Here is a 14,003-nt window from a genome sequence, read left to right on the forward strand (position 1 = left end):
GTCTATGCCTAATTTCTGCCATACTATCTTCCAGTTTTCTCAGCAGTTTTTGTCAAATACTGAGTTCCTATCCCAGAAGCTGGAGTCTTTGGGTTTATCAAACACTACATTACTAGTGTCATTTACTACTGACTGCATTTCCTGAGCCTAGCCTATTCCATTGATCTACCACTCTATTTTTTAGCCAGTACCAGATAGTTTTGATGACTGCCGCTTTATAGTAAAGCTCCAGGTTTGGTACCGCTAACCCACCTTCCTGTGAGTTTTTTTTCATTATTTCCCTGGATATTCTTGATTTTTTGTTTTTCCATATGAATTTTGTTATTTTTTTTCTAGCTGTATAAAATAATTTTTAGGTAGTCTGATTGGTATGGCACTGAATATAAGTAAATTAATTTAGGCAGTATTGTCATTTTTACTATATTAGCTCTGCCTATCCATGAGCAATTGATATCTTTCCAATTATTTAGATCTGATTTGATTTGTGTGAAGAGTGTTTGGTAGTTGTGTTCATAGAGTTCCTGGGTTTGTCTTGGCAAGTAGACTCCCAAGTATTTTATATTATCTACCGTTACTTTAAATGGAATTTCTCTTTCTATCTCTTGCTGCTGGACTTTGTTGGTCATGTATAGAAATGCTGATGATTTATGTGGATTTATTTTATATCCTGCTACTTTGCTAAAGTTGTTAATTGTTTCAAGTAATTTTTGAGTTGATTCTCTAGGATTCTTTAAGTATACCATCATATCATCTGCAAAGAGTGATAGTTTTGTTTCCTCCTTGCCTATTCTAATTCCTTTAATTCCTTTCTCTTCTCTGATTGCTAAAGCTAACATTTCTAGGACAATATTAAATAATAGGGATGATAATGGACATCCCTGTTTCACCCCTGATCTTATTGGGAAGGCCTCTAATTTATCTCCATTGCATATAATACTTGCTGATGACTTTAGGTCGATACTGTTTATTATTCTAAGGAAAGCTCCACCTATTCCTAAACTCTCTAGTGTTTTTATTAGGAATGGGTGTTGTAAAAAGTATTTGTTTTAATATGTGCCAGGTACTGGGAATACAAATCTGAAAATAATCTTTGCCCTTAAGGGAGGAATTTGCATTCCAACTGGAGAGGGACAACCCAATATAGGGAAGCGGGGACCAAGGAAGGCTAGCTATCTTTTTTGTTTTTTTGAGGCAATTAGGGTTAAGTGACTTGCCCAGGGTCAGACAGCTAGTGTGTCTGATAGCAGCAGTCCAGCTTTCTTCTTAGTTTCCATTTGGCTGTATCCTAATGAGCATGAGCTTTTACTTGAATGCTTGTGCTGATTATGGTAGCTTTGCTGCTGACCCAGAGTCTCCTTTGATCTACTCTACCATCTTCCACAATTTTTGTCTTTCTCTTCCTTTGAGAATTTTTTGTCAGTGTTGAAGTCTATCTAACATTGGTCTTTTCTGGGCTTCCTTACTACTTTTCCTTTCATGCTTCCTGAGGTCCATAGCTCATCTTTTCCTCTCTGTCATAGGCAGTCTCTTTGTTGAGCTTCCTTCCCCATGCTGGGCCTGTAGGCAACAGTACCAGCTCCTATCATGGTAATTCCTTCAGGTTTTTGCTGCACACCTCCCTTTTCCATATGAAGGCCATCTTGGCTTAGTTTGGCTGTTCATGGTTACAAGGGGACTTCATTTCCATAACTACAGTGTTATGAGATTATAACTAGAGTGAGAAGGGACCTTAAAGGTCAGTAAGTGCAAACCCATCGTTTTACAGATGAAGAATGAAGAGACAGAGAGGTTGTGACTTGTTTAGAGTCACAGGACCTTTAAATGTTTGAGGTAAGATTTGAACCCAGGTGTTCCAAATTCTGGACAGCTAGGTGGCACAGTGGATACAGTGCTGGGCCAGTAGTTAGGAAGAGTCTTCCTGAGTTCAAATCTGGTCTCAGAGAGTTACTATGTTATGAGAATGCAGTGGGACCTCAAGAAACCTAAAGATCTCAACCCCCCAAGGAATCCTTGAACTCTCCTGGGGGAGAGGCAGCACTTTCTCCCACCTCAGGAATGGGTGTTGCCAAGCATGACCCTGGTACACAGATAAGCAATACCAAGATCTGCAAGATGATATGCAAGATATGGATGGGTGCTGTATATCTTACTGATGCCTCATTATTCCAAAATCCCCTCCCTGTTGTTTATATTTCCCTCCCAGTGCTTTGTAAATGCCCTTCCCTCTCTTTGTTTTGTAAAGGTACAAAAGACCAGGTGGGACAGTCACCATGGTGATCTGTACCCTAGCCATTATTCCTCACTCCTAATAAATCTTTTTTATTTTACTAGGTTTGTGATGAGCCTCCAATTCTTTGGGTGAACCAGGTCGCAACCCCCCCCCCCCCCACCCCGGCAACTAGTCATGTAACCAAACCTGGGCAAGTCACTTACCCCTGTTTACCTCAGTTTCTCATCTGTAATGTAAAATGAGCTGGAGAAGGAAATGGCAAACTACTCCCATATCTTTGCCAAGAAACCGCAAAGTCATAAAGAGTTAGACACGACTGAAATGACTTAACAAAAACTTCCTGACTCAAAATCCTGAACTCTATCCACTAAATTAATATTCCTTTAAATTTTTTTTATTGCTGTCTTTTGTTTTTACATCACCTTTATTTCCCAGGTTATCCTTCTCATTTCCCTTAGAGAGCCATCTCTTAGAACAGAAAATCAAGATGAAAATTTAACAGTTCTGAAATACTAACCAGCCCATTAACCACATCTAACAGTATTCAGCACCCATAATTTCCATCTCTTTGCAAATAAGGGTGGGAGGCCCATTGTCATCTCTTTTTCTGGGCCAAGCTGGGTCATCAGTTTAGTTTTGTTTTACATAGCTGTAGTCATGGCATATCTTGTTTTTCTTGTTCTGTTTATTTTCTATCAGTTCATATCTTCTCATCCTTTTGATGGAGGAGGCTAAAAGGGTTAACAGATAACCTAATACTTGAGTTATCAATAGTAGGTAGCTAAAAGGGTTAACAGAAAAACTAAGATTTGTGTTCTTACAGTAACCAAGAGGGTTCAGGTTCCTACCAACAAACAGTATCAACAGAAGCTTAAGGAAGGTAACCAGAGACCATTAACCATTACTAGCCATTAATATTCCTAGATGACAGGACACTTAGAAACCAGATCTTAAAGTAAAGAGATATAAACAGAAAGACCCTCTGGCTCTGACAAATTCAAGCATGTCTTTATGAACATGCACAGAAAAGACCAAATATGGCATTTAAACCCCCAAAACACATCCTTAGGGAAAAAGGTACCCACCTTGGAGGATGTCTTAGGACCCCAGGAAGTCCGAATTAAGATATGAACCTCCTTAAGGAGAAGGCTAAAATAATGAGGAGATAACCTATTTTTCTCACTATAAATATAACCATTTTCCTCTCCCTATTGGAGTCACCGATCTCCTTTGGGTGATTCTCCCTGTGGCCTCATAGTATTTTAATAAAACTTGGGAAACTGAGTCACTGAGTCCTGTAATTCTTTGGGATGCCTCATGATCAATCTGATCAATTAAACTCATCCCCCAGTTCACTTTGAACTCCTTATGCTGTTTATTATGGTAATAGTGCATTACATTCATTTATCATAATTTGTTTAGCAACTCCCTAATAGATAGCCATCTTTAGTTCTAGTTTTTTTTTTCTATTACACAAAGGGCTACTAAAAATATCTTGATCTATATTGAAACTTTTCTTTCTTTGAACTCCTTTGAATATGTCTAATAGTGAGATCATGAGGTCAGAGGGTAGCATGAGTGATTGTGCCTTCTTCGACTTCTTGTAGGAATTCTATGATTTTCATTTTCCTACTTAAGATAAAAGGCAGAAAAAAGAAAAGTTTTAGTAGCTTTAATGCTAATCTTGTGATAATTTTAAGATTACAAAGTACCAAAAGCTTACTATATTTATATTTCTTTACAAAAGAAATTCTAATCTGGCAGTCTACAATCAGAACCTTTTTTTTTCCCCCCAAGGGCAATGAGGGTTAAGTGACTTGCCCAGGGTCACACAGCTATTAAGTGTGAGTGTCTGAGGTCAGATTTGAACTCAGGTCCTCCTGAATCCAGGGCAGATGCTTTATCCACTGTACTACCTAGCTGCCCCTCCCCCTCAATAGAACTTTTAATTGTAATATGAAACCAGGAGGAAAATAGTCTGTAGAGAGTAAGACAGATTACAAACCCATCTCTGATTTCCTGAAAATATAGATTTCCTGGACTTTAAAAATTACATGCCCTAACCAAATTCCTATTCTTCCAATTTATAGATAACATTTCTAAATAGAATAAAATTTTAAAATCTTTGTGAAGCTTTTTTTGACAGGTGTAATTTTGGAGAAGAAGAATTAGTTAGATTAAATTGTTATTTTTATTATTGGCTTTGCCTACCCAATTACTTAAATCTGACTTTATTTGTAAAAGAATATTTTATAATTAGGTTCATGTAGTTCCTGGGTCTTTTTTGGCAGGTATACGCGCAGGTATTTTATACTATCTACAGTTATTTTAAATGTTCTAAATCAGCATTGAATAATATTGGTGACACATAGTGTAGTTTCTCTGTTTATCTCTTTTAATTAAATCTATTTTAGCTTTAACTTTGTCTGAGATCATGATAGCTACCTCAGCTTTTTTTTTTACATGAGCTGAAACATAATAAATTCTACTCTAGTCCTTTATTTTAACCCTATGTCTCTTTATTTTAACCCTATGTTTCTTGTAATTCAGAATTTTAACCCATTCTGCTTTCCATTTGTTTTATGGGTAAATTCATCCCATTCACATTCAAAGTTATAATTACTAGTTGTGTATTTCCCCCAATCATATTTTTCCTCGCTATTTATCCTCCTTGCCCTATTTACCCTATCCCTCCTTACCCATTTAATTTACATCTAACTAATCTATTTATTATCCCAATTAAATTAATTAAAAATTATTACTAAGTTAGAAAAAAACAAAATTCATTTAGAAGAAAAAAGGTCAAGAATTTCAAAGAAACTAATGGAAAAAAAAAACATAAAGGAAGGAGTTTCAGTAGTACCAGACCTCAAACTATATGGTAGGACAGCAAATATCAAAACTATCTGGTTCTGGCTAAGAAGACAAGTAAATTAGTGGAACAGAGTAGACATATGATGCACTGAAGTAAAGGATTATAATAACCTTGTGTTTGACAAATGAAAGATTTAAGTTTTGAGGATAAGAAGCCATTATTTGGTAAAAAATTGTTGGAAAGCAGTCTGGCAGAAACTGGGCATAGACCAATATCTTAAACCATGTACCAAGATAAGGTCAAATGGCTATATGACCTAGATAGAAAGGGAGATATCACAAGAAAATAAGAACATGGAATATATTCCCTATTAGACTCATGGATATGAGAAAAATCTATGAAGAAATAAGAGAGAGAGAGAGTATTGTGAGGTATAAAATGGATTACTTTTGATTACATTAAGTTAAAAAATTCTTGTACAAATAAAGCTAATGTAGCCAAGGTTAAGAAGGGAAGGAAAAATTGGGAAAAGCTTTCATAGGCAGTTTCTCAGATGAAGGTCTCATTTCTCAAATATATAAAGAAACCATGTCAAATTCATAAGAATATGAGTCGCTCCCCAATTGATAAATGGTCAAAGGATATGAACATGTAGTTTTTCAATTAAAAAAATCAAAACTATAGGTATAGTCATAGTTATGCTTAGTCATATGAAAATGCTCTAAATTATTACTGATTAGAAAAATGCAAATTAAAACAACTTTGAGATATCATCTCATACCCATCAGATTGGCTAAAATGATAGATGCCCTTCAATTTGAGAATGGCTAAACAAGTTGTGGTATCTGATTGTAATGGAATACTACTGTGATGTAAGAAATGATGAGCTGGTTGATTTTAGAAAAACATGGAGACTTGGACCTATAAAGGAAGATGCTATCTACCTCCAGAGAAAGAACTGATAAACAGAAATATTTATATTATGGTATATTATATATATGTATATCTATTGTGAAATTTAAAATTGGATATTAGATCATAAATCTCCCCTACTTAACTTTTCCCTTAATTTATCTCCCAGACTAGTAAATGGAAGAAGCTTCTGGTTTTCTAGATAGAGCCTTTATTGTATATAAGGTGTTGTTGATTAGAAGGATAGGGAAGTAGAAATACAGTAGAAATCGTCTTAAATCTAGGCTTAGTCTATATTTCTTATAAAAACTCACCAAACCAAAAAAGGCCACCTTTGGAGTGAGGGAGACCGTCTGTGCTGCGCCGCCAGGAGTCCCGCCAAGCAGGCAAAAAGGCCTACTCTGCTTCTCTCCACCCCGGAAGTCAAAAAACCCGGCAGGCAGTCTGACATGCGCAGCAGGCGGACTGTCCCCGGCAGGCAGTCTGACATGCGCAGCAGGCGGACTGTACCCGGCAGGCAGTCTGACATGCGCAGCAGGCAGACTGTTCATCTCCTCCCCAAAAGGGTGGTCCTTGAAAAACTGGCGTCTTTCAGTTATCCTAACCGACTGTTAAAAACTTTCATATTTTACCACATTTCCCCCCTTTGCTTCCTCAAGAAATGGAATGTTTCCTTGATGGAACAGTAAAAAGAATATAATAACTTTTGCTGACTAATAATATGCGAACAACAATACAGAAAAAGAAGAGAGGAAAGTTTTGTCCAGAGGGGCGATTTTTTTTTTTTTTCTTTCCTCATGAACCGACGCTTTGACATTAGTCTTGCAAAGGGAGAGCCTCTGCAGAGAGTACATGTTACAGATAGTATATAACAGAAAGGAGATAGTAAAAGCTAATAAAGCAAAACAGTTCATATAAAGTCTCTGAGTTCTCTTGTCTTCTTGAAGTGGTAAGATGTCATCAGGAGGAAACTGGATTCTGGTCTGGAAAACTGGATTCTGGACTCTGGTCTGGATTCTGGACTCTGGACTCTGGTCTGGAAAGCTGGATTTCTTCTTTAACTGTTTGAATTGCTGTATTTTTTTTTTTTACTAAACCTTAGCATAGCATTTTGCAATCAGTAACACTTTTTACCACCATGTGTCTGGATCAAAGTCAAATTTAGTATGTGTTCATGACACCTGAAAATGTTATGGAAAGGTTATCATACCATATCTCATGGTTCCGAGACAGCCAGTGATTGTGCTAGGCCACAGGTGAATTCAACTGAGTGAGATAAAAAGATAAGTAAGTTCAGTTAAATTAGGTTAAATTAGGAGGGAGAGAGGATGAATACTGGACTGTGCCTAGTAATTGTGCTCTACATAGTCACCATCATAAGCAAACCATGGACTTATGTATACCTGTCTCTCCTTTTGTTGCACATATATTCTCTCCAGGGCCTGCATCAGAGTTCACAGCAAGTTAGTCTCTGAAATGATAAGTTTCCATATTTCTGAAATCTCATTAATTTCACCAAAGACGATATGATGGTAAAAATGTGTGCTATGCTGCATAACTGAGAATATATTAGTGATATATACAATAATTCCAAACCATACCCAGAGTATAATGACATATAAATAATAAATGAATGTAAATAGCTGATTATATTAGACATTGTTACATAATCTTCTTTTAGACATTATTACATAATCTTCTTTTAGCAAGTAGACCACATCATCTTATACATGAATTCTCTAGTATAACAGTAGCAGATACTTAAAGTGGTGATTAATTCATCAAAAAGAAATAAGACTTCAATTAGCAAGATTCAATATTCAATAGCATATACTTAAAATGCCTTTGAAAAGTCACTTAGTTTACAAAATCGGGTTTTTAAAGAAAAGCAAAAGAAACAAAAGTAAAAAAAAAAAAACAAAGCAAAACCAAAAACCAAAAATAAAAGGCAAAAGATTCGCTAAGCACCCTTTTGTGCTCTTAAAGAACTTAAAGGTGTGGTGAATTCCAGGTCTTTTCAGTGCCTTTCAAAAGTCAAAACAAAACAAAAAACAAAAAGGATTAAAAAAAAAAAATAGGTATAGGGTAGGGAAAAGGGTGGGAGAAATTGAGGTGGGCCAGAAAACTAGGCCATGTGCTTCAGTGCATTTTTGCCTGTGGAAGGAAATGCTTGTTAAATTTTAAGGTATTTAAGCTGCTAGAGTTTGGGGTATGCCACATTGTTTTAACTGGTTCCCCAATTCTCTGCATGCCAAAGTGGCAGGGGTTTCTGAATTGTCATTGATCTTTCTAATGCTGTCATAATGTTCTTTATGGTAGAAAATGTGGAGTTCTCTAGCATCAGTTTTGTCTGTGCCACTGATTCTCAATAAAGGCTGATTTAATTGATGAACCACAACATTCAGCTGATGCTGCTTAGCAAATGCTACAATTGTATCATTTCCTCCCCACTTTCCAAATTTCTTTAATTCATCAACATATTCTTCAAAAGGGGAGTCATTTACTCTAAAAGACTCAAACTCTTGTCTATGGTTAGTCATATAAGAAGCAGCTTCTTGTCTGTGTCTGAGATGATTTCTACAGTGACCTTCTAGCTGGTCTGCTAAAGCCCTAAAAAGGCAATTTCCGTCTCCTGATACTTTACGAAGACTGAGTCCCAAAGCATTTAACTGATCAGTGGGATTATTAAATGGGAACTGCCTTTTTCCTCTGAACTCTCTTTGCTCTTTAACAGTTGCTATCTTTAGGGTTTTTACCTCTTTAGCGTCTACCTCAGGTCTATCTGAAATCTCTTCACCTATGAATGGTGCAGGCTTTATATGAGAGCAATGAATCCATGAGTCTTTTTCACCAATTTTAATGGCAGTAGGAGTTGTCAATAATACCTGAAAAGGTCCTTCCCAGGCGGGTTGAGTTCCACTGGTTCTCTGAAAATTCTTTACATATATTTTATCTCCTGGGTTGAAGTTATGCAATGAAAAGTCTAATGGTCCTGCCTGGACCACAGCTCCTGCCTCATGGAGTTCACGTAGCCTGGTCTGTAATTCCTGTATATAGGAGGCAACAGAAGTATCACCTCCCACCAGTGATGTATAAACTGGGGAAAAAGTTTTAGCTTGGATAGGAGGGTGACCAAAAAGCATTTCATAAGGAGATATATGAAGTTCTCCCCTTGGTCTACTTCGTAGATAGAATAATGCCAATGGTAGAACATCAGGCCATTTCAAATGGGTTTCAGTACATAATTTGCCAATCATACTCTTAAGCTCTTTATTCATACGACTTGGCCTGAACTTTGTGGATGGTAGGGCGTGTGGAATTTTGGAGTCACTCCCAAGAAAGAGTAGATTTGGGATAAAATCGAATCAGTGAAATGTGTGCCTTTGTCAGAATCGATGAGGGCTGGTGGGCCAAAACGAGGTACTATCTCTTTAAGAAGAATTTTGGCAACAAAGGCAGCTGTGGCTCGGGGGCTGGGAAAGGCCTCCACCCACCGAGTGAGCTGATCAACTATAACAAGGCAAAATTTATAATGTCCTGCTTTTGGCATAGTAATATAATCAATTTGTAAGTGCTCAAAAGGTGTATATGCTAGAGGACGCCCTCCATAAGCTTTGGCCTTAAAAGCATACTGATTATAAGACTGACATGTGGAACAGCCCGAGCAGATTCGAGATGCTGTATTAGTTACACCTGGTGCTATCCAGGTTCTCTTAATAGAGTCTACAATGCCTTGTGTACCAAAATGGCCTTTTCTGTGAACAGAGAGGCATACCTGGTGGTAGAATTTCCGGGGAAGAAATGGCTTACCTTCCGGAGACACCCAGATGCCATTGATCTGTTTCGCCTTAAATTTCTTTTTCCACTTTTCTACTTCAGAATCGTCATAGGTTAGGTTGGAAGGAATATCCTCAGAAGGTGAAAGGTTAAATACATGTTCAGGAGCTTCTAATGCAGCAAGCTTGGCTGCAGAATCGGCTCGTGCATTTCCCTTTGAAACAGGATCACTATTCCCTGTGTGGGCAGGGCAATGTACAACAGCTAGGGAAGAAGGCAGTTTCAGGGCATCTAAGAGGTCCTTGATAAGGTCCCCATTGGCAATAGCCTTGCCCGAGGATGTTAGAAAGCCTCGTTGACGCCAAATCATACCAATAAAGTGGCATATGCCAAAGCCATATTTCGAGTCAGTAAAAATAGTGGCACTCTTACCTTTGGCTATATTACAGGCCTGTGTAAGAGCCACAAGTTCAGCAGCCTGTGCACTAAAATGGCAAGGCAGAGAAGCTGCCCAGAGGGTGTCATAATCAGAAACTACAGCAGCTCCAGTAAAACGGGTTCCCTCTCTCATAAATGAGGAACCATCTGTATAGAGGACAAGATCAGGATTTTCTAAAGGTGTATCAAAAAGATCATCACGGGGTTTTTCAGCCATATCAACTAAAGAAGCACAGTCATGCAACGGTTCCCCCGAGAATGGTAAATTAGGGAGTAGTGTTGCTGGATTAAGAACTGTGCAGCGTTTTAAAGTGATATTCTCATTACCTAACAGGGTTATTTCATACTTAGCCAGCCTTTGATCTGAAAAGGCTTGTGTCCTGTGACGTAGTAAGAGAGCCTCCACTTCATGAGGGCATTGCACAGTTAGAGGGTTACCTAGGACCAAATCAGAGGCTTTTTCTACCAAAAGCGCTGTGGCCGCCACTGCTCTAAGGCAAGGTGGCACTCCAGCCGCTACAGGGTCCAGCTGAATTGAATAGTAGGCTATAGGACGCTGGTTAGGCCCCAGTGACTGAGTCAGGACTCCAGAAGCCACCCCCCTTTGTTCATGCACAAAGAGAGTGAAAGGCTTACTATAATCTGGCAGTCCTAGGGCAGGTGCTGATAACAAGGCCCGTTTTAATTCTTTTATGGCTGAGAGATGCTGGGGATCCAACTGTAAAATGTCTGGAACAGAACTTTTTGTAAGAGCTATGAGGGGTTTAGTAATTTCACCAAAAGAGGGTATCCATTGTCTACAGTACCCGGCTGCTCCTAGAATGGCTCTCAACTGCCTCTTAGTAGTGGGGGCAGAGAGTTGTTGAATGGCCTGGACTCGCTTAGAAGAGACAGAGCGAGTTCCAGCAGCCAAAATAAATCCTAAATATTCTACCTGGGGCAAACACCATTGTACCTTTGTCTTGGAAACCTTGTGTCCTCTCTTGTGCAGCTCCAGCAGTAAGTGACGGCTATCTTCCTGACAAATTTCAGCATTAGGAGAGGCCAAAAGTAAGTCATCAACATATTGTACTAGTGTGGAGGCTTTAAAGGTAATAGAGGCCAGATCCTGCTGTAAAATTTGGGAAAATAATGTGGGACTGTCTACAAATCCCTGTGGGAGTCTAGTCCAGGTCCACTGTCTATTTTTCCAGGTAAAAGCAAATAAATATTGGAAGTCCTCATGTACTGGTATGGAGAAAAAGGCAGAGCAAAGGTCTACCACTGTGAAACATGTAGATTCATAGGGAATTGAGGAAATTATCATAGCCGGATTTGCGACTATAGAATGTCTAGGAATAACATAATTATTAATCACTCTAAGATCTTGCACAAAGCGATAAACAGGTTTACCATCTGGCCCAGGCTTGGGTTTTTTAACTGGCAAAATGGGAGTATTGCATGGAGAGTGATGACATGGAATAATAATACCCTGGCTTTTCAAAGCCTCAATTATAGGGGTGATCCCTTCTATTGCTTCCCTAGACAATGGATACTGTGGAATGGAGGGGGTGGTCCCCCCTTAACTTTAAAGGTAACAGGCATGGCAGACTTAAGGAGCCCCACCTCATTAGGGGATGAGGCCCATAAAGACTCAGGAATGTCAGAGGGGATTTTGGATACCTCCCCTGCTGTTCCTTGAGCTTCTGTAAGTAAAATTGGTAATAAATGAACAGTATCCTCTGGCAATTGTAAGGAGACAGCCCCATCTGGAGCACAAGATATGGTTGCTCTAAGCTTGCAAAGGAGATCACGACCTAATAAATTTACAGGGGCATCAGGCATGAGTAAAAATGAATGTTCTACTGTTAAGGGCCCCATAGATACCATGCGAGGATTCAATTTTGCCACTCTCTGGCTCTTTCCTGAGACTCCCACTACATTCAAATATCCTACAGGTCTACACCCAGCATCTGGTTTGCTTACTAATACTGATTTAGAGGCTCCTGTGTCTAGCAGACAATCATAATAAGTCTCCCCCACTTTTAAGGTGACATGTGGTTCATTACTCTGGGGAGGTGAATGGACTGGCACAAGTGCATTCAAAAAATCCGGATCTGGGAATATATGGCTTTCATTATCTATGTTCCATTCCTCCCCAAGACACCGTCATTCCTGTGTCCTCTTCTGAGGGGGACCTTGGTTACCATTATTCTGGTACTGCCTTTCTGTATTCCTCCGAAAAGATCTATTTCTATTTTGATTTCGCCTGTAATTAGAATTAGAATTTCTTCTCCAAGTCCTACATTCTCTCAATTCATGCCCCTCCTTACGACAGTAACAACACACCTTAGTGTCCTTGCTCCGGTGTTCACATGGCTGACTAGGAATCGCTGGTGCCAGAATGCTCTGTTTAGGGTGATCTGGATCTTCCTCACGTGAGTCAAAGACATAATTTGCAAGTTCCTTAATTCTATCTACTGTGAGATTTCTCCAGTCTGGACATTGTTTCAGAAAGTATCTGCGTATTTCTGGCAGTGAATTATAAACAAATGTGTTGAGAACGATATAGGAATCTCTTAAATCTACTGGATCCAATCTGGTGTACTGTCTAGCGGCCTCACAAAGTCTATCATAAAATCTGTTTGGTCTTTCATTAGCCTCCTGAGGTAGGCTTAAAAATTTCTGCCAGTTTTCCGGTTTTCTAGAGCAAGATTCCATTCCCTTCAGAAGTGTTTCTCTAGCATCTTTTAATCTTTGGAAATCCCTATCATCATTATAATTCCACTCTGGATCCTTTAGAGGCCATTCCACATTGGCCTTACCTTTCGCAACAAGGGCATTTCCTGCTGAGATAATATCTGTAATCTCAGTTGGGGACAGTAAAGTTTCCAAAAGGCAAGTAACATCAGCCCAACTGGGTTGATATGCATTAAATATAGTCCTTAACTGTGAAATTACAGTGTTTGGATTTTTCTCAAAACTAGGGATGAAAGATTTCCATGCGCTCAAGTCACTTGGTCTAAAGGGGCTATATTTTCTGACTTGAATTGGCACTCCCTTTTTACTATGTTCTATAGCTTCCTGCAGAGGGAGTAGTTTCTGTTGATCTGATTCTAAACTTGGATCATCTCTAGTAGAAACAGCCATTTTGAGGTCTCTCTCCATATGTGAGAATTTCATTTCGAGGTCTCTCTCCATATGTGAGAATTTCATTTTGAGGTCTCTCTCCATATGTGAGTATTTCATTTTGAGGACTCTCTCCATATGTGAGAATTTCATTTTGAGGTCTCTCTCCATATGTGAGTATTTCATTTTGAGGACTCTCTCCATATGTGAGAATTTCCCCCATATCATAACAATGATAATAACAAAAACAAAACAAGACAAAAAAAACCCAAAAAAAATAAAATCCTTAGTCGTATGAACTATGGATGTGGTATTAAAAGGTATTTCAATTGCAGGCATAAAATTTCTACTTATATTAAACATATTTTCCCAAAGATTCTCACTTATACTATTATACAAAAAACTTTTTGCTGCCTGAATGAGGAAAAAACCAATAATGTTTTGAAGGACCATTGAGTAAACTATTCCTCTAAGTCGGGACGTTATGCTGTCCCAATACATTCCGATGAGAAAAATCAAAGGGATAGTAGAATATTCGAGCATCTTGCCCTTTAAACTGGGCTGGCTTTTCTGTTTAAAGCAAGACTTTTAGAGGCTTAAAGTCTTTAAGGGAGATTAGACAAAGGGAAAGTCCGTGGGGGGGGGGGGGGTATTCGGAAAATCCACCGAATTAGCCGGCTTATGGCCAAACTAGGGAGGGTGGGAGGGTCCTTAAGGTCCCTT

This window comes from Dromiciops gliroides, chromosome 3 (genome assembly GCF_019393635.1).
Source record: "Dromiciops gliroides isolate mDroGli1 chromosome 3, mDroGli1.pri, whole genome shotgun sequence".
NCBI classification, from domain to species: Eukaryota; Metazoa; Chordata; class Mammalia; order Microbiotheria; family Microbiotheriidae; genus Dromiciops; species Dromiciops gliroides.